At 37.9% G+C, this 22652-nt stretch overlaps 1 protein-coding gene and 1 long non-coding RNA gene across 3 annotated transcripts in view; one reads left to right on the forward strand and one right to left on the reverse strand.

Annotated features, from left to right (window-relative positions):
• The window catches only part of FIGN (fidgetin, microtubule severing factor), a 117002-nt gene that overhangs the window by 57903 nt on the left and 36447 nt on the right, over positions 1–22652 (forward strand). The gene's annotated exons all lie outside the window — the stretch shown is intronic.
• Positions 1–22652, reverse strand: part of LOC132521803 (uncharacterized) — a 147688-nt gene that overhangs the window by 29053 nt on the left and 95983 nt on the right. Inside the window, exon 4 of the long non-coding RNA XR_009540963.1 lies at positions 102–180. This is a non-coding gene — a long non-coding RNA (uncharacterized LOC132521803). The remainder of the gene's footprint in view (positions 1–101; positions 181–22652) is intronic.

Raw genomic sequence — 22652 nt, forward strand, 5'->3', positions numbered from 1 at the left:
ATTTTGGCTTCACATATCTAGAAAAATGAGAAGTACAGAAAAGAACAGGAAAAGTAAAAGAAGATGACGGAAGATAAAATGTCTAAGTGAGTTAAACTTACCTGGCGTAACAAAGAGAACAGCGTGTGGGGATTCTGAAAATTGTTTCCAATTTTATGAAAGGTATTCACAAATATGTCACTGAAAAGAAGGCAAAAGGAAACAGACTTGAATTATAGATAGAATTTAATTTAGAAAAATAATTTTTTAAAACAAAAGGTTGATTTAATATCAAAATAGCTTGATAAAAGTAAAAGCAAATGTGGGAAACTTTTTTAAAAGAAAAGGATTATCTCCACTGTTCTATATAGTAGCCACTGGCCACATGTGGCTATTTAAATATAACTAGTAAAATAAAATAAACATTCAGTTCCTCATTTGCTCTAGCCATATTTCACGTGCTCAGAAGACATATGTTGCTAGTGGTTACCATATTGGACACTTCCATTTACACATACAGTATGATTTAAGGGAGGCAGGAATGGAGAGGGAAGTGAGAAAATCAGGATTCCAGTTTGGTGCTTAATAGCTGCATTCATCCATTCATTGCATACAATATCAAGTACCTCCTATGTTCCGGACAATAATAATGAGAATGTTATTAATAATATATTAATATATAAAACATTAGCTATGTAAGGAGGTACTATTTGATCATAGTACATGTATTACTTCATTTAATTATCCAGCAGTTTATAAGATAGATACTATCATTATCCCTACTTTAACAGGTGAAGAAACTGAGACTCAGATATGGTAAAACAACTTTTTTGATGGTTACCCACCAAGTAATTGCTAGCACTAGGCACTTGTGCTGCAAGCCAGGTCCGTCTGACTCCAGACTCCAAGTTCTTACTTGCTATAAGTGCTATATTGTCACTACACTACACCATGCAGGGCCATGAAGATACAATGAAGAACAATGAACACCATCCCTGCCCCAGAGAGCATGTAGTTTTAACCTATCTGAGCTTCAGTTTCCTCTTTGCAGGCTGGGATAAGTTAATGGCACAGTGTGGCTTCGTTACTAGACCTTTTATAAATCCCAGGCAATTAAATGCAGGCTTTAATGAAACTAGTACATGTAATTGCCAGTGTAATTTTTGAACATCTCCTCTCCTTGGGAAAGGCATAGTAATCTTGGAGAGTTCACTGAACTTGAGCTCATGCACTGGAATCTTTGGGAAAGGCATCATCTAGGATAAGATGAAGACAAAAAAATGAACTATGTTTATATTCTTGGCTTAAAAATTCCCCTTGTCCAGAGGAGAATCAGCTGTCAGATTCAACTTAGTACAGGAAACGGTAGAAATGAAGTCTGTTTCTATAGCTCTCTCCCCTTGGGGACCCAGTGTCTCACAACAAGTACGTTTCTATTTGAAGAAATCCTTAAGTGAATCCCATATCCCAAGGTCGATGTTTATTTATACTTTCCAGATCCAGTTCCATGGCTCCACATTTAGGGCAAGTTAATTCGAACACTGCCTACCTACATCTCTTCTAAATAAGGGACTTCATTTTATTTTGAATAATCTTTCCTCATTATGAGCTTAGTTCCTGCCCTCCCACACATATTTATATTTTCTAAGCAGAAATTCTAAGCAGTTATGTGTTGGCATTAAAAATATATCAATAATGTAAAGTGTAACTTTGTGGTCCCCTATTGTACTTCATTATATATTTTTCCTATTTGGAAAGATACAGGAATCACAGTTTATAGAAATTAAGGTAGAATAAATCTCATATCCAAGGAAATGTGCCAAGTGAGAGAGGGTAAAACAGCTTATAAAACAAGTTACAGTTTCCTCAAAATATGTGGTTGATGCAAATAAGATACTGAACTGAGGGGTCTGTACCCAAGAGACAAGCTGTATAATTATTTGACTCTGAGTAACGGAAGAGTTTAAACTTAACTGTACACATCATCATTGCTCTTTGTCGTTGTTACTGTTTTTGTTGTTTCGTTATGCTGGCAGAAGCATGGAAGCCAAACAATGACTACAGCACTTTGTTTTTCACATAGAGGATTTCTGCTTGGATTCCCATGAGGTCATATATGGATGCTTCTTCAGTAAATCAATCCAAATATTTGTGAAGCACCTACTGTGTGTAAGACACTTACTAAATCCCTCTAGGAGCTTACCGTCTAATTAGAGGAGACATAGGATATACACTTCAAAATGTAACTAAGGCATTCAAGCCTTTCTTACAGACCTAGTAGGGGGCACTTCATCCTATAAATGTGTGTCCCAAGCTCCTCCTTTAGTATCTTAGCTTTCTCTTTTTCATAGCTACGAAAAATTTCCATAATAAATCTTGGTAAGCAGATTAAGAATTCTCCTCTTTAACAAAACTAATCATGTAGAATTTTTTTTAAATGTTACGTTAGAACCATTGAAATAACTTCACTTATTTCATTGTTAAATATTTTCTTAATTCTACATTATGACTGAAGAGTGAAGGGAAAAAAAGGAGAAAGGGAGATAGCTCTTACCTGGGAACAAACCCAATAGATTGTTAAGGAACTTCAAAGTAAAACAATTATCAATTTAATTAACAATTAAACACGGATGATTTGGAATCTCTTTGTTAGCTATTTATGACAGATGTGTAATACTTTGACATTAATTTAGATACTGGCATTTCTAGAGTCCTGCCATATTGCCAGGATATTTCTGTCTCAGTAATATATTGATTATATTATTGTAATGAGTTGACCAATGACTCACACAGTTATAAAGAAATTATACTAAATTTATCTGAGAGAAGTAATGATGAAAACTTTGGAACTATTATATGCATGTTTGACATCGTCATATTAACACTCACCTATTGTGTGACTTGACATCAGCCTATGCTTTTTAATGTGAATCAGAAGCTGTGAGTAATTCTTTGATGTTATTATAGTACTTACCACATTGATTGGTGCTTAAAATACAGTAAAAATCCTCTCCAGTTATTAAAAAAACTACAGGAAAAATTAGATACATGAAATTTTGATTTTGGTTGTTGTCCTGAAAATGTTCATGGGTGCTCAGTTTTTAAAACTTCATCAGTTACCTTTCAGTTGCGGATACATTGACCCTGATACGTAGACAGGTGAGAGGTAACTGTGTATATGGCTGTAAATTACCAATCTGTTCTTAAATCAAGAGGCAAACAGTAGGGCAGTTTGTCAGGAGGTAGTTCAGACTGCACATACTGCCGACACTAAATGCTTGTTTGGGATGTATTTTCATGGTCATAAGTTCCTTTTTGGCACGTTTTGTTCGTTATTGTTTGTAGCATGTAACACATCTGATAGCACTACCCTGTATCTTACATGACACCTCCAACATGCATGATCCCTTTAACCACTTTAAATGGTTAGTATGCTATGGAGGTTGATTCCCTTTTGTCTGCCTTTTTTTTTTTCCAGTCTCCTATTCATAACCCCCCCACCTGTGCTACACATGGAATATTTGCCAGTTGCTAAGGTGTGGAAAAATGGATGATGGCAGTTAACATGCCACGCCTTCACTCACAGAGAAGGGGCACATTGCATCTCCAGGCAATCACAAGCTGGTACAATATCTTGTGAAATACTGTTTGCCAAGTCATGCCAGCTGGGTAGATAATGTGAGTCATCATGTGATCTAGCAGTTCCTATTCCAGTCTGATCTTGATGTTACAGTTGGTTAAGTATTACTGATGAACCAATCATGTTCCTAAAATAAACCAATAGCATCCCTTCTCCAAAAAATAAACTGTACTACGGATTACAGTCTTGTCATAAAGGCCAAAAGGCTTTTCTCTTTTCCAAATTCGTTTTACTGTACTGTGCATATATATCAGGTGTTTAGTGTATTTTGAGGAAGATATCAGTTACTGAAAATGTTTCATTCATAAAAGATAAGCATTCATGGTGGCATTGTTATTCTGTATATCTACCACGAACTTGAATTAGGTAGTTATTTTGTACAATTAAGGAACTTGTTTTTATGGGGTTTTTTTGTGTGTTTGCTTCTAAACAATCAAGACCTATTTTCAAAAGCCACCTTACTCTTATTCTAACCTAAAGTTGCCAGCCGACGTTATGTGCTATAGTATTAACACTGCATCATTTTAATATTTGACATAATGCTTTGTGGCAGCTAAAATTTAAAAGGGATCACATTTATTTTAAGATCATTATAAAATTATTGTAGTGCACCCAAGCAGATCGCTCTAGTTTTGCTAAACCCAGGCTTTTCTGTCCATCAGAATTACCTTTTTGCACCTTTTTTTCTATCTAATAAAAGAACATAAGTCTTGTGGTCATAATTACTTAGATATTCCATTAATGTACTGTTTGAACTGTTTGAACATCCTTTGCTCCCTATAAGAGTAGGTATCAATACTTCCTTCAACAAACACTAGAAGGTTATGAGTGGGAATTCAAGTTTTCTTTTTTTTTTTTTTGCGGTACCCGGGCCTCCCCCGTTGAGGAGCACAGGCTCCGGACGCGCAGGCTCAGCGGCCATGGCTCACGGGCCCAGCCGCTCTGCGGTATGTGGGATCTTCCCAGACCAGGGCACGAACCCGCGTCCCCTGCATCGGCAGGCGGACTCTCAAACACTGCGCCACCAGGGAAGCCCTTTAAGTTTTCTTTTATTAAGTCATACATGTCTGTGTTGTAAGGATAACCATTTTTAATCATAGAAGTCCTCAGCAATTAGAAGGGAACATTTTTGTCACTAGGGAGGTAGAGGCTAACACCTTGATGTACATTAGTTTTGTTTCTTTGAGAGTCTGCTCAGCAGATTATAACTTGTGAAATCTTTGTCATCTCTTTGGAAGAAAGCCTCAAGAATAACTTGAAATGTAGAATCCATACAAGGAAGTAGTCTTATTCAGCCTTGCTATGACCGACAGTTTGATTGTAGAACGTGCCACTTCATTGTATCTTCAATCTACAAATTTTAAAATGCATTTTCTTTTTCAACCCATAAATATACTATAACAATTAGAGATTCATTCACACAATAATTGCCCTTATCTCTTAGTTTCTAAAATCAGAAGTGAATGTTTAGTTCTTGTTAGGTGTATGGATTTATAAGAGAATGTATCCCAAAATGTGAGAAAAATGACAATCATATTTCAAGGGTTTTTTGACCAGCTGTTTTTTCAGTTTAGAAATGTAGATAACTAAAAGGAGTGGTTAAATTGATTAGTACAACAGATGCCTTTCCTTTCCTTTAAGTATGTGATAGGAGGTTTGTTAGCTATGCTGCCAGGGAATTCTTCCTGAAGTCAATCCTAAATCTCATCTAAGTTTTACCCCATTTTAAGCCTTGCTTTAACTAGAAATAGAAAAAAAATGTTTTTTCTAATCACTGTGTAATATTGTTTTATGGTTTCTTATGAAGAGCTGGGATTCTACTCGAATAAGGTTTCATTCCTATCTCTACTCTTAGAGTGTTCATCTAGCTAACCAGTGTCCTTGGGTATTGCTGATTAAACATTTACCTTACTTGACCTTTCAGCAAAGTTCAACAAAGTTGACCACTGCCTCCTTTTTCGTATACTTTCTTCTTACGGTTGACCATGATCTCCTGGTTTTCTTCTTAGCTTAGTAGTATAGCCTTCTCATTATCCTTTACTGGTTCTTCTTCTTTTTGAACTCTACATGTTAGAGTGTCTCCCAGGGCTTGGCCCTTTTTAACCTACACACTCTCTGTACATGATTTCATCCAGCCTCATGCTGTCTTTAAATACCATCTTCAGGGGAGCTAATGGCTCCCAAGTATTTTTCTCTGGTCACGATGCCCTTGAAAGCACCAGATTTCTGAATCTAACTGCCTACTGGACATCTCCACTTAGATGTCCTGTAGGCATCTACTAACTGAAGAAGACAAATGGATAACTCTTGTCTCCCCAAATGTGCACCTCTCCCAGGCTTCGTATCAGAGTATATAGCACTGTTTACTTGGTTGCTAAAACTAAAACCCTCTGAGCTATCCTTGATTACACTCTTTCCCTCAGTTTGAGCTGCTGCTAATCATCAGGACAATAGCTGTTCTCTTGGCAAAGCATATGAGGCAGTTCTTGTCATTTGGGGTTAGAAGAAGCCTTTCCCGACCATGAGAACCAATGTAGATACTTGGTCATTTTCCATTGTCTGAATACCTCTTACCTCTATCAGATGTTTTTCTTTTTTGTTAATTTAACTTGCTTATTTTTCTATTTTCTTTGTTATTTGTGGAGGTTTTGTTGTTGTTGTTGTTTCTTTCTCTGAACTCTGTGAGACAGTTAGTAAAATAGTCGTTGAGTAAATGAATGTTTGCTTGTTTGTTCATTCATTCATAGTCATAAACACATACTGAGCACCGTTCATGTTCCAGGCACTGTGCATGTTCCAGGCACTGTGCATGTTCCAGGCACTGTGCTAAGGATATAGAGTTGATTAAAATGCAGTTCTTGCCTTCAAGGGTTTCACAATTTAATGGGGCAGAGAGCCATACAAATAAACAATTACAGTACAGTGTGAAGAATGCAACAGCGGAAGCCTGCCCAAAGTACAGAAGCAGCTTAGAACAAGATGTGGTTAACCCTAAAGGAGGATATGGAGTTGGAGGGATCCCAGTGGAAGGAGGATTTATGTGAGTTTTAAAACATGAATGGGACTTTTAAGTAAACAATAGGAAAAGAATAGGGATTTCCACTGAGATGCTAGCATATGCCAAGGCACAGTGGTATGCAGTAACTGGGAAATATGTGCCAGGGTCTGTTCTTGCTAAAACATGGAATGTAATCGGCGAATGAAGGGAGTCCAGCTGGAAAGGCAGCCGTAGGCAGAAAGGGCCTGGTTTTTCCTACTAAGAAGCTTAGACTTCATCCTGTGGGTAAACTAATGAATTTCGACCATTTTTAAGCAGGTAATAAATATGTTTACATTTTAATTTTAGAAAGATATATATTTTTTTAAGCAATGGTATGGGGGAGGGATTTAGAGGCAAGGAGACTAGTTAGGAGGGCAGATAAGAGATAAAGGCCTGAATGATGCAAACATGTTAGGGATGAAGCAAAGAATACAGAAATGGAGAAAGAAGTCAGAGGTGAAGCCAGAGTGGTTCAGAGTGGGAATGAAGGAGAAGGGATGAAGCCAGGGTTTCTATCTCTGGATACTAGGCCTCTGGGGGTGACACTAACCAAAAAGAGGGTACAGAAAGGAAAACAGGTTCATGTGAGAATACTATTTTTTTGATAAATACAGTATATATTGAGTGATTTATATATTATATATAGAGAGAGACAGAGAGAGTGTGTGTGTCACTGTGCTTGGTACTCTTTTTTTTTTTAAGGAATTTAGATTTAGACTTCCCAAGTTGGAGAATTTACAGAAAACCCTCTACTGTGTAAAAAATGATCAGAATTTTTTTTCAAACCCCAAAGTCTAGTCCTAATTTTGCCAGTAGCTAACTGTGTGATTGTGGCATTTCTCTGTCCTTTTTTATTTGTGTTGGAATAAGCATTGGAACCTAGAACTCCTAATTTCTAGTACACCATCTTGACCTACCTCTCAACATAACGATTCACATTATCCCCAATTCTGACTCTCCTGTGGTCCTGAAAACCCATATAACTTTGGGCAGTTGGAGGAGACAGCTCCTCCTTTGCTGACTTGTCTCTTCAATGCATAACTCTGTTGGGCATAGGGTTATGCTGAGGAAGGGGGAAGAGAGAAAATCAGTGCCCTCTATCTCTGGTCCTTTGGAGGATTCAGTGCAAGTTAATGTAGCGCTTGGTGACTTGGGATTTGCTTGAGAGAGACTCTGCCCTTTACTCCTTCCTGTGTTCACATTCTTTCTACTACACTCAAGTTTCAAAACCAGACCCAGATGTAGTAATGTGTGATTGTAAAGGAAGAGGGTCAACTTCAGTTCTGACATATATTTGCACATCCTGGGGTTTTAAACAAATAATATGAGTGTTCATTGCTGATTCATGTTTTCCTTTTGGTCCCTAGATCCTTTTCTCCTGCAGTCACGTGGCATGCACCATGGTGGCTCTCATCATATAATGCATTCTGGGTTCTCCTAAATCCTAAAGCACTTTGTAAAAATAAAACCATAGGTCTCATTTTTCTGATGAAGAGAGCAAGGCATACAGAGGTTTTACAAAGTGATACAACAAATAAAGGGGGAAAAAGAATCCAGGATCATTTTTTTTTACTCTCCATTAAATGATACTCTCTCATGCTTTTCTGTTGTCAAAAGCCCTCTCTACATTCTGTATTGTTAGGTCATCATCTCCTATAGTTTGCACAATATGGTGTATTATGGATTGCTCACAAAGCAGCAGATATGAATTCTTTATAATGGATTTATTCTTTTCAATTTTTTGTCATCTTTGGGCTTAATAGAAATAGTTCAGCATGTTATATTGTGTGATCTTTTCCTAAATAGATAAAAGATTTCTGTGTTTTGAAGGAAACATTTATATTGGTTAATTTGCTGCATTGCCTGCAGGAATGTTAGTCTGTAGGTGGAAAACAACTGTTTCCTGACAAGATTTTCTTTAACTCTGCTAGAAACTCTTATTTTCACAGTAAAATAAAGAGAAGGAATCCATAAACAATTAAAGAACGATATCTTGAGGAATGTTTACGATCCCGAAGACAGAACATCTAAGAATGTGTCACAAAGATGTCTTTTCTTACATGAAGAAAGGCTTTTTCTTAATTCCCTTCCCAGCTTGTAAACCATGACACCACGGATGGAGTGAGCACGCAAACATGAACTAGACATTTTCTCCCTGGATAGAAAGTTCCCTGCCTGCTCTTTGGAAAGCAACTAGTCTAACTGTAATAGAAAAAGAGTGTGTGCTTTCCTTAAAGAAATTAAACGCCACTGTCCACAATGTGCAAAAGACTGTGAAATTGAAAGTGTGTCCCAGGAGTGGATAAAAAAATAATAATACGTGGCAACTCAAAAACAGACCACTGGCAAATAATCAATTATCTTCTGAATTACTATACAAAACTACAGTTCATTTTGCTGGCCCATTGGGGAAACAGCTCCTACACAGGAGGCAGTCAGTTTAGACTGAGGAGTTATTTTCAATTTTACTTCCAGGGTACCTTCCTGTAAACATCCACTGTCCGGCATACTGGTGTGACGCAATGTTAAAGCTCACATGATTGGTTTGCAGAACTAACCATGAAATAGCAAACTCATTCAAAAAGAAATCTGTTGCCTGTTTCATCTTTGTGGTTTTAGTGTTGACTCACATAGCTTAATTTTTAAACCTGGGGTAACAGTTAAACTTTCCTAAAGATTAAAGATGTGTTAAGTAGAATTTTGCTGGGGTAGCACTATTTAGTGAACTCGAGTTGAATCTGTTTGGTCTAGATAGATTTAGAGCTGTTTAAGCATAGGAAATAGGAAAAGGAATGATGTTTTACTATTGGCAACTCATATAGATAAAAATGGGTAGAAATTTAGACTGTTTTAGAAGGACAGCTATGATGAATAAATGGGGGGAAGTGCTAATGGCTGGCTGGCTGGGGTTTTGTGTCAGTGAAAATTTAAGTGAACCATAAAATGTACATATTGGAGTTTAATAAATGATACACATTTCTGATAACTTTCCAGAAATGTAGGCCCATAGAAGTGTAGAAAATTATCCAGCATCTCTCTAACTGAAGAAGAGTATCATAGATGAAGCAGCTTTGGAAACCAGCTGAAAGGAAAGACTGTAAAGGAAGGAAATATTGCAACAGAGAAATCTTCACTTCTCATTCCTTTCTTAAATGGGGAGGAAAATTTACTCAAAATCTTACCAGAGTTTAAGTCCCCCTAATACAGAGTACAGGGGATCCATTCCTTTAGTTATAAGACCCGCTCCTCTCCCCCAGGTAATCAGTCCTGATTACACCCAGCCTGTCCCCTACTATACACAGACCCACATGCACATGCGTATAATTACACCCATTTATGGATGAGGACATTGCTGCTAATTGCCCACAGACAGACAACTAATAAATAGCAGTACTGGGGTTTATCAAATCATGTTTAGTCATTAAAGTGTCTTTGTTTCAACTCCTAAGTCAATTTGTCTATAGGCCAAAGAGTCAACTTTTTTTTTTTCTGACATTTAAAATTCAGAATAGTTCTTCAACAGCTTGCTAACTTACTCTGTCATAACATACTTAGTCTTCATCTGTTCTCCAGCCATTCTTAAAAATTTTTTTTCTTATGCAGTTAATATATACTCATGGTTTAAAAAGAAGAAGAAATTCAAACAGTATCAATACAAAGGAGTATATAGTAAAACTAAGTCTAATTCTTCCCTGCGCTGGGGTATCCCACCTCAGGGGTACCCATCTTCCCAGTATTGTCCCAAATCAAAGATTCTTTGTATATGCAAATGTTTACGTATATATCCTCCCCCGCTTTTCCGGTTTACATAGATGGTAACACACCGTACACGGTTTTGCTTGTTGCTCTTTCTTACTTCAGCTATTAGCAAAACCTCAGTCAGGTCTGATTAGTCCACCAAAGGTGAAATTACTTGCTGTGTTGTAATATAAGAGGCCGTATGAAATGAAGTCTTTGACTTGGCTCTCTCTTAACTTGTAAAGAATAGAATATTCTCTCTTTGTATCTTGCAGGCATTATTAATTGATATGTTGTCAGCACTTCCATAAATATTTCTATGCTGTAGCGATTTTTCTCATTGAAATGCACGCTGTGACAATTCAGCATATTTCTCCACCTATTGGATCAGATACCATCAGTGAGAAGAGAGTGAAGCGACTTTTTTTTTTTTTGATCTTGGGGTCTTCTTATTTATTTATTTATTTATTTTTGGCTGTGTTGGGTCTTCGTTTCTGTGCAAGGGCTTCCTCTAGTTGTGGCGAGCCGGGGCCACTCTTCATCGCGGCGCGTGGGCCTCTCACTATCGTGGCCTCTCTTGTTGCCGAGCACAGGCTCCAGACGCGCAGGCTCAGCAGTTGTGGCTCCCGGGCCTAGTTGCTCCGTGGCATGTGGGATCCTCCCAGACCAGAGCTCGAACCTGTGTCCCCTGCATTAGCAGGCAGACTCTCAACCACTGCGCCACCAGGGAAGCCCGAAGCAACTCTTAATAGGTGCAGTTCTTTCACACCTAAATTACATTATGCTGCATTGAATACTATTATGAAAGTTTGGAATAGTATAGCACTACACAACCATTTAGGCTACCCAGAGGCCTTGAGAAAACTGACAAATCTCGAAAGAGGGAGTTCACTCTTTTTATACAATAAGATCAAAACCATGACAAGTTATTTTCCCCTTAGTCCTTTTTTAAAAATGTATTACAATATTCAGCCTCCTTTACTGGTAATTTTCTTGCTCATTAATACATCAGCAGTTGCATTTATGAGTTAGGAAGCTTATTTTTTATATTGGCATTTAGATAACATGACTAAAATTGGGTTTTATCACTGTGCACAGTTGTTAGACATACCAGGTGTTTCAGTGACAATCTCTGCTAATTTAGGAAAAGGAAAAAAAAAAGATTCATCTGAGTTTTGTCCCCCAACAAATAATAACAATCTAATTACCATTGTAAGAAATGATTATAAAAGAGCCTATTCTTTTCACTTTCTCAGAAGCCAGTTGATTTCTCCCCCTTCATAAAGTGACCAAAATATTTCAGGCCAATTGAGATGATGCTCTGGGATTAACTCAAGAAATGGATTTTCATTAGATTAGATTTAGAATTTCATTCAGTATCTGGGGATAGTCTAGGTACATTCCTGCACTCCTTGAGGGCTCTATCTGCCCAGGAGTTTCTGGATCACATCTTCCAATTCAGAAGAATACGTAGTTCGATTTTGCACATGGAAATGCATTTGGTAATGCATTTAAAGAATGCTTTGGGTATTACTGAGAACAGAATTTCCTAGGAACGTAGGTTGGCAATTGGGGTTAGTACACTATTTCATCTCAAATTATTGAACAAGTAATAGCTATGACAATAGAGCAGTGTACATTCCAAATTTCTTCTGGGGGCATTTCCCCAAAATATTTTCTCTTGCTTTGTTCCATTTTGATTTTCATCTTGTTTCTCATTTTGTTTCCAAAAAGTAATTTGGGTTTTTAAACAAATCTGTTGAACTTATTATCCTTCTTTAGATTTTTTTTTTTTACATAATTACTGTAGAATTTCTGGGTATTTATCAGGCAAAGAATACATTTATGGTCCCCTTAGAGGGTTGGGTAGAGGGAAACATTCATTTGTTCATACAGGTGATGTGGTTGCTTTTATTCTTTTCTGGCTATGAAACCATGCGTTGGGTACAGGGAGTGGTTGGATGAAGTTCAAGAACACTCACAGCATAATGTAATTTAGGCATGAAAGAACTGACGCACCTAGTAAGAGTTGCTTCACTCTCTTCTCACTGATGGCATACAAGAATAGGTGAGAGAAGGAGGCGATGCTTCCCAAGAAGGGCTGCTTGTATGTGCTCACTCTTCAGTGTGCCCACTGCAGATCCTGGACTGCCACAGCCGGGGTCCTAACCCTTAGTCCCCTTCTACACAGGCCAACATCCCACAAATGCTGCTGTGAGATGCCTAGGGGGTTCCTCTACTTTTTTTTTTTTTTTTTTTGGGTTCCTCTACTTTTTAAGGAACCACTTAGCTACCACAAGCATGGGCTCCCTAAGACTATCCAGTAATATCTTTTCCCCCAAGTACAAATTATTCCTCCCAAGAAAGAAAATATCAGGATTTTTTATTAAAACAGCAACAAAAAGGTCTGACGATGACTGTTCTCTAGTCCTTGTCTCCTCTTTCCCTTTAGTAGCTCCTGCAGTTTGTTTTCTCTCAGGGACTCCCTGGAATAGGCAGATACTGTTGTTATTCCCAGCTTGTAAGTTTATATTAAACCTGGGAAAGTAAGCTCTAACTACAGTTTTCACTTCATTCATTCTTCAGCTACCGAACACAAAATTAGCATATATATCTAAAAGTTTCAGAATCTCAAATTGAATACATTGTGCACTGTACCTTCTATTACATATTTCTGAGGTCTTTTCATAGAAGTATGAATAATTCTATTTTTTACACTATTTGGCAGGACATACTAAAAATATGTAATAAGGGATTCTACCTCCCTCTTACTACAAGAGTCTGGCAAAGCGAAAGAACTTGTTGCTGGTTACATATAGGCTTCTCTTTTTTTTTTTTTTTTTTTTTTTTGCCGTACGCGGGCCTCTCACTGTTGTGGCCTCTCCCGTTGCGGAGCACAGGCTCCGGACGCGCAGGCTCAGCGGCCATGGCTCACGGGCCCAGCCGCTCCGCGGCATGTGGGATCTTCCCGGACCGGGGCACGAACCCGTGTCCCCTGCATCGGCAGGCGGACTCTCAACCACTGCGCCACCAGGGAAGCCCTAGGCATCTCTTAATTACGCTAGTCTTCTCATTTGTATTAAGTGACTACTCTAGAATTCCTCTTGAATTTTCAGCTTCACTCAGGCAACTTTGGGCGAACCCCAGACTAACACACATGCACACACACACATGTGCAGACGTACACTCATCTGTCTGACATCCTGATCTTTGACATACGCCAACATTCTGCAAGGATATACCTCTTAAGGCACATTTTATGCACTTTATGCCCAAATGTTGCATTGGAATTTATCGATGTTTATGTCTCTGAGTTAGTCATGTACCGTTACAGAACGTATTTTATCATCCCTGCTGATTAAATTTATTGAGAGTGCGGAGGCTTCCTAAAGCAGAGTTCTATGGTGGCTTCAAATTAAGCTGAATAAAAATCAGTGAGGATTAGGGGAAGGTGCACTTGACATCAAAATAGCATTAGATTTAATGTCCTTATTGGAAATATTATTTCTCTTTTGGAACTGTTCCTCTCTTTATCATCATAAGGAATGAGATACGCCTTGGCACTATTTGTGATTTTTTTTTTTTCCTCCTGGAGTGGAGTCTGGTAGAGCCAGATTCTTTGGATGGACAAAAGAAAAGTACAGGTTTCTTACTGTTTGCTTTCATTCAGTTGGACTTTTAAAGATGACCTTCTTTCTGTTTTCCATTTACAGTGTATACCTGCTTATCCATATACCTTCAGAGCAATAAAAGAGTGGATATTGAAAAGTATCTGTAGTAGCCAACAGCTGGAATCATGCCGGGCAACTTTACAATTTAAATTCTTCCTAAAGGTAGATGAGATAGATGAGGCCAACTTTCCTTTTGACTCAGCAGGCAAGTTTTACTATGATAAGAGTATTGCTATTTTAAAAAGCAGCTCTTGAACAATCTAACTCCAGAAAGCATTCCCATCCTGTGAAATAGTACAGAGGCGCCTGCTTCCTTATTGATGAAACAGTGGAAAATAATGCCTGTTAGAAGCAATTTTAATCATTTGATAGTTCAGCTTCTGACTCCTCAGTAGATTTCTAACCCAACCGCTCATGCCAAATCCAGTGTCCCAGTTTTTCTGATTTAGCAGGTGGAGGCAATCTAATCTTCTCAGCTTTAGCACATAACAGAAATTTGACTTGATGAACCCCTAGGAGTGGGGCCTGACTTGGTTGGCTACAACTAGGGGCTGGATTAGTTCTAATAAGCACAAGTTTATTTAGCCTTTCAAGTTTTATGCTTTTATGGGATACCTTCCTTTTTTTCTTACTGCTTCGTTATAACCATATAAATTTCATTTCTAATAAGTTCTGATTTGGGGTAACATGTCACCGTGCTTGTCTTAAAGCTTCTGGGTATTTAGAACTGTTGATATCCAATAAACAGTATAAGGTGATCATTCATCAGCATCAACAAAAAACTTGTTCAGCTCCCAAATTATCTCTGGATATCTCTAGGGAAGAGTCAGCAACCAGGGGGTAATATTCATTCATTAATTAATAACCTTACAGATTTATTTATTTTTTACATAAATAATCTTGTGGAGATATGATATTTTGTGGTTAACATTTTTTATGTATCTGATTATTTGCAAAAGGAAAGCTACTTATTCCAAATCTGAGTCATTTGATTTAAAAGTGTTCTTAATCTAATTTGACATTGTTGAAAGTATTGTTATAAAAAGCTATTGAAGAAGCAATGAAAGCTTATCTAGCTCAGGTCATTTATTCTGTAAGTACCTCCAGAATCTTAGTAAGACCCAAAATGTCTCTGCTGTCTGGAGTGTTTAGAGACGGAGTTACCTTTGCAAATGTAGATCTCAGTGTGTGTGTGTGTGTGTGTGTGTGTGTGTGTGTGTATTGTAGTGTTTAGTTCATTATAGGAGACATTATAAACATTAGAGCTTAAACCACATTTTTCTCTCTGAGAAACCAAGCTATATGTGGGAGAAAGATAGCATCAGCCTCAAGAGTCTGGAATATATCCTGATTTTTCAATATAGCATATCAAAATGGATTCATCAATCATGAATTATAAAACATGTGATTACCTTTTCAGTGAGGAGGATGTGATTGGGTGCAAAAGCTGCTGGTAGAATTTGATGATAGAAACTAGGAAACCAGGAACTAGGAACATCAAACTAGTATGATGTTTCCATGCTGTGTATATCATATTTCCATTGTCAACTGAAAAACTATCATGGGCTGTAAAACTGTTGCCATCTTTTTCTGTCACATTTCTTACCACATTATCTAATAATTAATTGTGATCTTGTCTCCAGCACTGGACTATGAGGTCCTTAAAGTTATCTTACCTCTTTATCTCTGGAACCTGGCAAAGACTGGTGCTTAATATATATAAGGTTTGTTAAATAAATGTCAAGGAGCCATTTCGGCTACCAACTGTATCCAAGTCATGGCTTGTCAAGTGTTGGCTACTTCATCTTGAAAGAAGGTCATGGCCTGAGATACCATATTTCCTAGTTGAAAAGCAGTTCTTAGAGAAGAATAAAAATCTCTTGAGTATGTACTGTGTGCAAACATGTACCTTGTTTTAACAGAGGGTGTGTTTTAGCATAAAGTCTTACGATAGCAGATCTGATAATCTCACATTAGAAGCCCCTGGTTCAACTTCTCACCTCAGGCTGGAATGTCCTCTACAGTTTTTCAGTCTTCTGCTAGAACTCTCCTCCTATGTGAATTAATAAAATATCCCCACACCTTTCTTTTTTCTTCACATTTTTAAGTAAATGATTAACTGTGGGGGCCTGAGAAAAATAACTAGGCCTAGAGACTAGCATGTAATGTAGATTTGTTCTCTTGCCTTTCCCCTTCCTCTTAACAAAGCAATTCCAATCCATTTTATGCTGATGCACTTGGTGCTTAAAAGTTAAATACAACACTGAGTTATACCCTAATTCTTATTACTAAGCTTGAAAGTGGGTCAAAGTCCCAACTACCCTAAAGAAATAATTACCTAGAGTCCAGCATTAGCGCTTCTGAGGATGAGTGAACACCTGATTAGTGTGTCACCATCTTCATCAATAACCTGTCTTTTCTTAACCTGATTGGTGCTAAGTACGGTGCCAAAATTAAACCCAAATAACATGAGGCTCTTGTCTATAAACAATTATAATTTAATAGGCACTTTTCATCATTCCAATATGCTCTCCCTCCAAATACAGATGAATTACAGTATATTGAATATCGCACAACATCCTGTTCAGGATGCAGTAATACGACCTCTATGATAGTTACAGAAATGGAATGAAATCAATGATAGGAAGTGGAATAAAAAAATAGTTAATGAAATTATATGGGAAAGCTCTTCGTTTTCCACCTTTCTTCCAGTCTTCAAGATTATTCATACATCAAGACTTTCATCTATTCAAAATGAGACCTATGGACACCATAGCTTTCAAATTCTTCATATATTCATATTAGGTCTTGGTTCCAGTTTAGCAAGACGTTTCTATAACTTAAGTCCACAACCATACACTGTTTAGATAACATTAAACATAGACCTTAAACACATCCTGCTGCCTTTCTATTACTTTCAGAACTAAGGAAAAAGAAAAAAGTGTCCATAAAAATGTTTCTAAAATACATAGTAATAAAACTTCTTCAAAAGAAAATTTCTGTTGTACAAAATCTATTTTGCGTTTTGCACTGATTTCCATCTTATAGAGATTCATTGGTGAGGGGAGGAACTGCTCCGAATAGACTAAGATCACATAAATATTTTTAAATTGCATACTTAAAATAGGTTACTTTCTGATATAAAACATTAGCAATGATATTTTAAAAAATACTAATGCATTAAACTAATCAAGAAATCACAAAATAAACTGAAGCCATAATTTGGTTCTGGAAAAATTGATAGTGTTATTGTCATACTTTTTTTTTTTTTTTTTCCCCGTACGCGGGCCTCTCACTGTTGTGGCCTCTCGCGTTGCGGAGCACAGGCTCTGGAAGCACAGGCTCAGCGGCCATGGCTCACAGGCCCAGCCGCTCTGCGGCATGTGGGATCTTCCCGGACCGGGGCATTAACCTGTGTCCCCTGCATCGGCAGGCGGACTCTCAACCACTGCGCCACCAGGGAAGCCCTGTCATACAATTTTATCCATAAAAGCAGCAGAAAAATAAGAAGTTTTAAATAAAGCTAAATATTGCCTTCAATTTTATATCCAAAATACTATTTTTTTAAATTTTAGTTTGTTGTTTTTTTTAAACTTTTCCCCATTGTTAAAGTCTATTCATTCTCTGGTAACAACCTTATAATATATAGTCATTTATTTATTTATTTATTTTTGCTATGTTGGGTCTTCGTTTCTGAGTGAGGGCTTTCTCTAGTTGTGGCAAGCGGGGGCCACTCCTCATCGCGGTGCACGGGCCTCTGACTATCGCGGCCTCTCTTGTTGCGGAGCACAGGCTCCGGACGTGCAGGCTCAGGGGCCATGGCTCATGGGCCTAGTTGCTCCATGGCATGTGGGATCCTCCCAGACCAGGGCTCGAACCCGTGTCCCCTGCATTAGCAGGCAGATTCTCAACCACTGCGCCACCAGGGAAGCCCCTAATATATTTTAATAGAAGGAAATAATGCATAAAGTTCTAGGACTAGACTTAAGGTCTAGGAAGGCTGAGGACTGTGCCTGTTTTTTATTTACCATTGCATTCCTAGTGCTAGCACAGGGCCTGGAATATGATATAAATAATTAATAGTTATTGAGTACTTATTCTGTACTAGAAATTGTCTAAGCATATTACATATATTAGCTCATTGAATCTTCACATCAATTCTTTGAAGTGGGTGCCACTTTAGAGATGAGAAAATTGAGGCCAAGATTGGTGGATTATATTGCCAGTAAGTAGTAGAGTTAAAATTCAAACTCTGGAAATCTTGCTCCAAACCTTGTCTCTTAATTACTATTATGCTATACTACTGTATTAGACAAAGTTTAAGTGTTGCATGAAAAAAAGAGTGGGAGTGCCTAAACACAAAAATCTACCTTTTTCTTTTTTAACATCTTTATTAGAGCATAATTGCTTTACAATGGTGTGTCAGTTTCTGCTTTATAACAAAGTGAATCAGTTATACATAGACATATGTCCCCATATCTCTTCCCTCTTGCATCTCCCTCCCTCCCACCCTCCCTATCCCACCCCTCTAGGTGGTCACAAAGCACCAAGCTGATCTCCCTGTGCTATGCGGCTGCTTCCCACTAGCTATCTATTTTATGTTTGGTAGTGTATATATGTCCATGCCACTCTCTCACTTTGTCACAGCTTACCCTTCCCCCTCCCCATATCCTCAAGTCCATTCTCTAGTAGGTCTGCATCTTTATTCCCGTCTTGCCCCTAGGTTCTTCTGACCATTTTCTTTTTTCTTTTCTTTTTTTTTAGATTCCATATATATGTGTTAGCATACAGTATTTGTTTTTCTCTTTCACTTCACTCTGTATGACAGTCTCTAGGTCCATCCACCTCACTACAAATAACTCAGTTTCATTCCTTTTTATGGCTGAGTAATATTCCATTGTATATATGTGCCACATCTTCTTTATCCATTCATCTGTTGATGGACACTTAGGTTGCTTCCATGTCCTGGCTACTGTAAATAGAGCTGCAATGAACATTTTGGTACATGACTCTTTTTGAATTATGGTTTTCTCAGGGTATATGCCCAGTAGTGGGATTGCTGGGTTGTATGGTAGTTCTGTTTTTAGTTTTTTAAGGAACCTCCATACTCTTCTCCATAGTGGCTGTATCAATTTACATTCCCACCGACAGTGCAAGAGGGTTCCCTTTTCTCCACACCGTCTCCAGCATTTATTGTTTGTAGATTTTTTGATGATGGTCATTCTGACCGATGTGAGATGGTATCTCATTGTAGTTTTGATTTGCATTTCTCTAATGACTAATGTTGTTGAGCATTCTTTCATGTGTTTGTTGGCAATCTGTGTATCTTCTTTGGAGAAATGTCTATTTAAGTCTTCTGCCCATTTTTGGATTGGGTTGTTTTTTTTGATATTGAGCTGCATGAGTTGCTTGTATGTTTTGGAGATGAATCCTTTGTCAGTTGCTTCATTACTAATTTCAGAATAGACAATTTATCAGTTTATCTAATTTTTTGGTAAAATATGTTAAAACAATGTAGAAAAATCCTATCCCTAATTACTAATTTCCTAGGCTCATTTTTAACATTTTTATTGGTGACAGTGTGTGTGACTCTGTGTGTGTGTATGTGTGTGTGTGTGCGTGTTAGTTAATGGATCTTTTCCTGTCACCTTCCTCTCTCTTGTGGAATTCTCTTCTCTGAATTGCCTGACACTAAGTGATATAAATTTCTAAATATAGGCAGAAAAGCTGTTATTTTTTATTTAGCTTTTACTGTGTAATGGAATTTGTGACAAGATTATTTGCTACAATGTTATTTTGTATCTTGATTAGTGTTCTTTGTAAAGGACCCTGAGATATGTGTACAAAAGGCTCAATATGAGCAGTGAATGGAGGGGCAGATGACCTTCATTCAAACATAGCCACGTAGTCATTACCAAAGTTTTAAGCAATTTGAACTGCCTACTGGAGGTATGACAACAGTAATTGTGGATGTCCTTAAAGGATAGCTATACACATTTTGATCAGTGAATAACCTAAGTTCACTTTGAAAGAAGCAACTGTAAGTAGGTATAAGTTTTGCTTGAATTAAGTCCTTTAAAATTGGCATTTTAGAAATTTCTTGGACAACCCTAAACTGCTGAATGTCTTAACACTAAAAATAACATGGTCCAGTGTTGTATATCATAAATACGTTTGCCTGTGATGTAATGACTTGCTATCAAAAGTCTTTTATCTCCTAACTAGAATGAATTGAGCTTAGAGGCGCTGCCAGTATTGTAGCTGTTTGTGTCCACGGTCGCCACCAGCCAGAGTATCAACAATGTAAACTTTTTCTAGTAAAGGTTAGCTCTCATTTTTGAAAGCATTACATTTCTTATTGCATACAGAACATAAAAATTGGCAAAAATATTTAAGATCCCTTGCCAGGCAACCCCTCAACTCTGTCACCCCTCCTTAACCACAATGCATCTCCCAAATCACTGATTTTCAAAAGCATTTGAACAAAAGCATTAGAACAGTAGAACTTTTTGTTTTCAAACCAAGTCAAACTCAGAACCCCAAACTATAAAATGGTTAAAAGCAATGAAAGAATAGCTTTAAGTCTCTAGCATTTGCCAGAAAATACTTAACTGCAGCATCTGTAAAACATCTTTTGTTGGATTGGTGCAGACCCCTGGGTTCCCACTGAGTCCAATATGAAAATCACCAGGCTGTCCACAGGGCTTAGAGCTCTTTAGAGCAGAAACTATTCCTTTAGTTCCTGTACAAAGTCACAGTGTTGCAAGGAATTCAGCAGCTAACTAAAAACTTCCTCATCTAGAATTTACTTATCCAGCTACCCTAAACATCAAACTTTACGTTAGAAGGTACATGCATTTTGTTTATAGGAACCTGCAAGCTCTCGTCTTCTCTTTTCACAAAGATCACTTTTTCTGTGTCTACAAGAGACAGCCTAACACCAAGAGAAAAACAGAAAATATATAAAAATCAGAAAGAGGAACTAAAACTTATCGTGGCATTTTGGGATCATTTTAATATAGAATCAAATAATCCTACATGTCTCCAAGTACATATTATATTACAGCACATTGCAGTTGCAATATATATATCAGTAATAATGATGCTTAGTCATTAAAACAGGTTAAATAATGGTGGGTGTATTTCTATTTTTAAAAGTATGGATATGCTTCAGAAAGGTTTTCATCACAAATTATTAAATGTCAAGCCTCTCTCTGTGTGTCAGTCTTCTGCCTTCTTCCCTGTCTACCCCTTCACAGCCTTTAGGGTGCAATGAAATGAGGACATTGAGGCTGTGAAAGAAAATCTGTGTTCAGCCTCTGGCTCTTCCACTTTTTAGCTCCATGACCTTGGGCAATAACGTTGCTCAAACTCTCTTTCTCAGTGTAGTGATGAGGTTTAATGAGATAAGTGATGGGCAAATTAGTTAGTACTTAATAAATGTTTTTCTTTCATTACTTACACTTTATCATCTTCTGAATAAGCTCCAGTTACTTACACTTTATCATCTTCTGAATTTCATCTTGTAAACTCACTATTCATGCCATCCCCCCCTTAGCTTCAGTTTTATCTATTGCTGCTTAATGAATCACTCAAAAACTTAGTAGCTGTTACAACAGTAACAGTTTTATTATTTCTCATGGTTATGTGGGTTGACTGGGTGCAGATGAGCAATTCTTCCAGGTGCCGTTGGCTAGGGCTGCAGTCATGGCAGGACTCATGTGCTAGAATGGCCAGTATGGTCACTCAGATGTCTGGTACCTTGGTGGGGCTGCAGGGAGGCTAATAAGCTCAGCTGGGACACTGAGCAGCTGGGCCTCTCTCTGCCTTAGTCTCAGGCCCTCTTCCTTTAGGTATGGCCCCTCCACGCGGCCTCTCCCTGGGGCCTCTTCAACAGGGTGGCAGACTTCTTACATGAAAGATCAGGCCTCCAAGAGTGTAAAAGCTGATGATAGAACTAGCTTGGTGCTGCTTCTGCTGCATTCTCCTGGGGACAGGGAAGCAGGGTGTGACTCAACTCACTGTGGGCAGGAACTAAAGAAAGGCTGGGAAGTGTGGTTCCTTGGAGGCCATTTTGGAAACTAGCTACCACAGCATTGGTTTTCTAATTCTTCATCCCTGAATTGACCCCATGACCCAGGCATGATGTACTTCAGCAGCAGAGGAGAGTCCTTTTTATAATTCTGCTTTAATTTGGAAGCAGAGAACACTGGAAATTTTATATGTATCAACATATGAGAGGGACTTCCCTGGCAGTCCAGTGGTTGGGACTTCGCCTTCCAGTGCAGAGGGTGCGGGTTCGATCCCTGGTTGGGGAGCTAAGATCCCACATGCGTCATGGCCAAAAAACCAAAACATAAAACAGAAGCAGTATTGTGACAAAGTCAATAAACTTTAAAAAAAAAAAAAAGAGACGATTACCTTTGATCTAGTTTTAAAACACTGTTTGTTTTAATGTTGATGAATAGAGCAGCCCGTTAAGAATACACTTGAATTAAATGCGGTATATTTTATATAGGGTTTGCTTAAAAAAAAAAAAAGCCTACCAATTTGGTGTTATCACTAAATCACACCAAACACCGAT

The sequence above is a fragment of the Lagenorhynchus albirostris genome, chromosome 6 (assembly GCF_949774975.1).
Source record: "Lagenorhynchus albirostris chromosome 6, mLagAlb1.1, whole genome shotgun sequence".
Classification (NCBI taxonomy): domain Eukaryota; kingdom Metazoa; phylum Chordata; class Mammalia; order Artiodactyla; family Delphinidae; genus Lagenorhynchus; species Lagenorhynchus albirostris.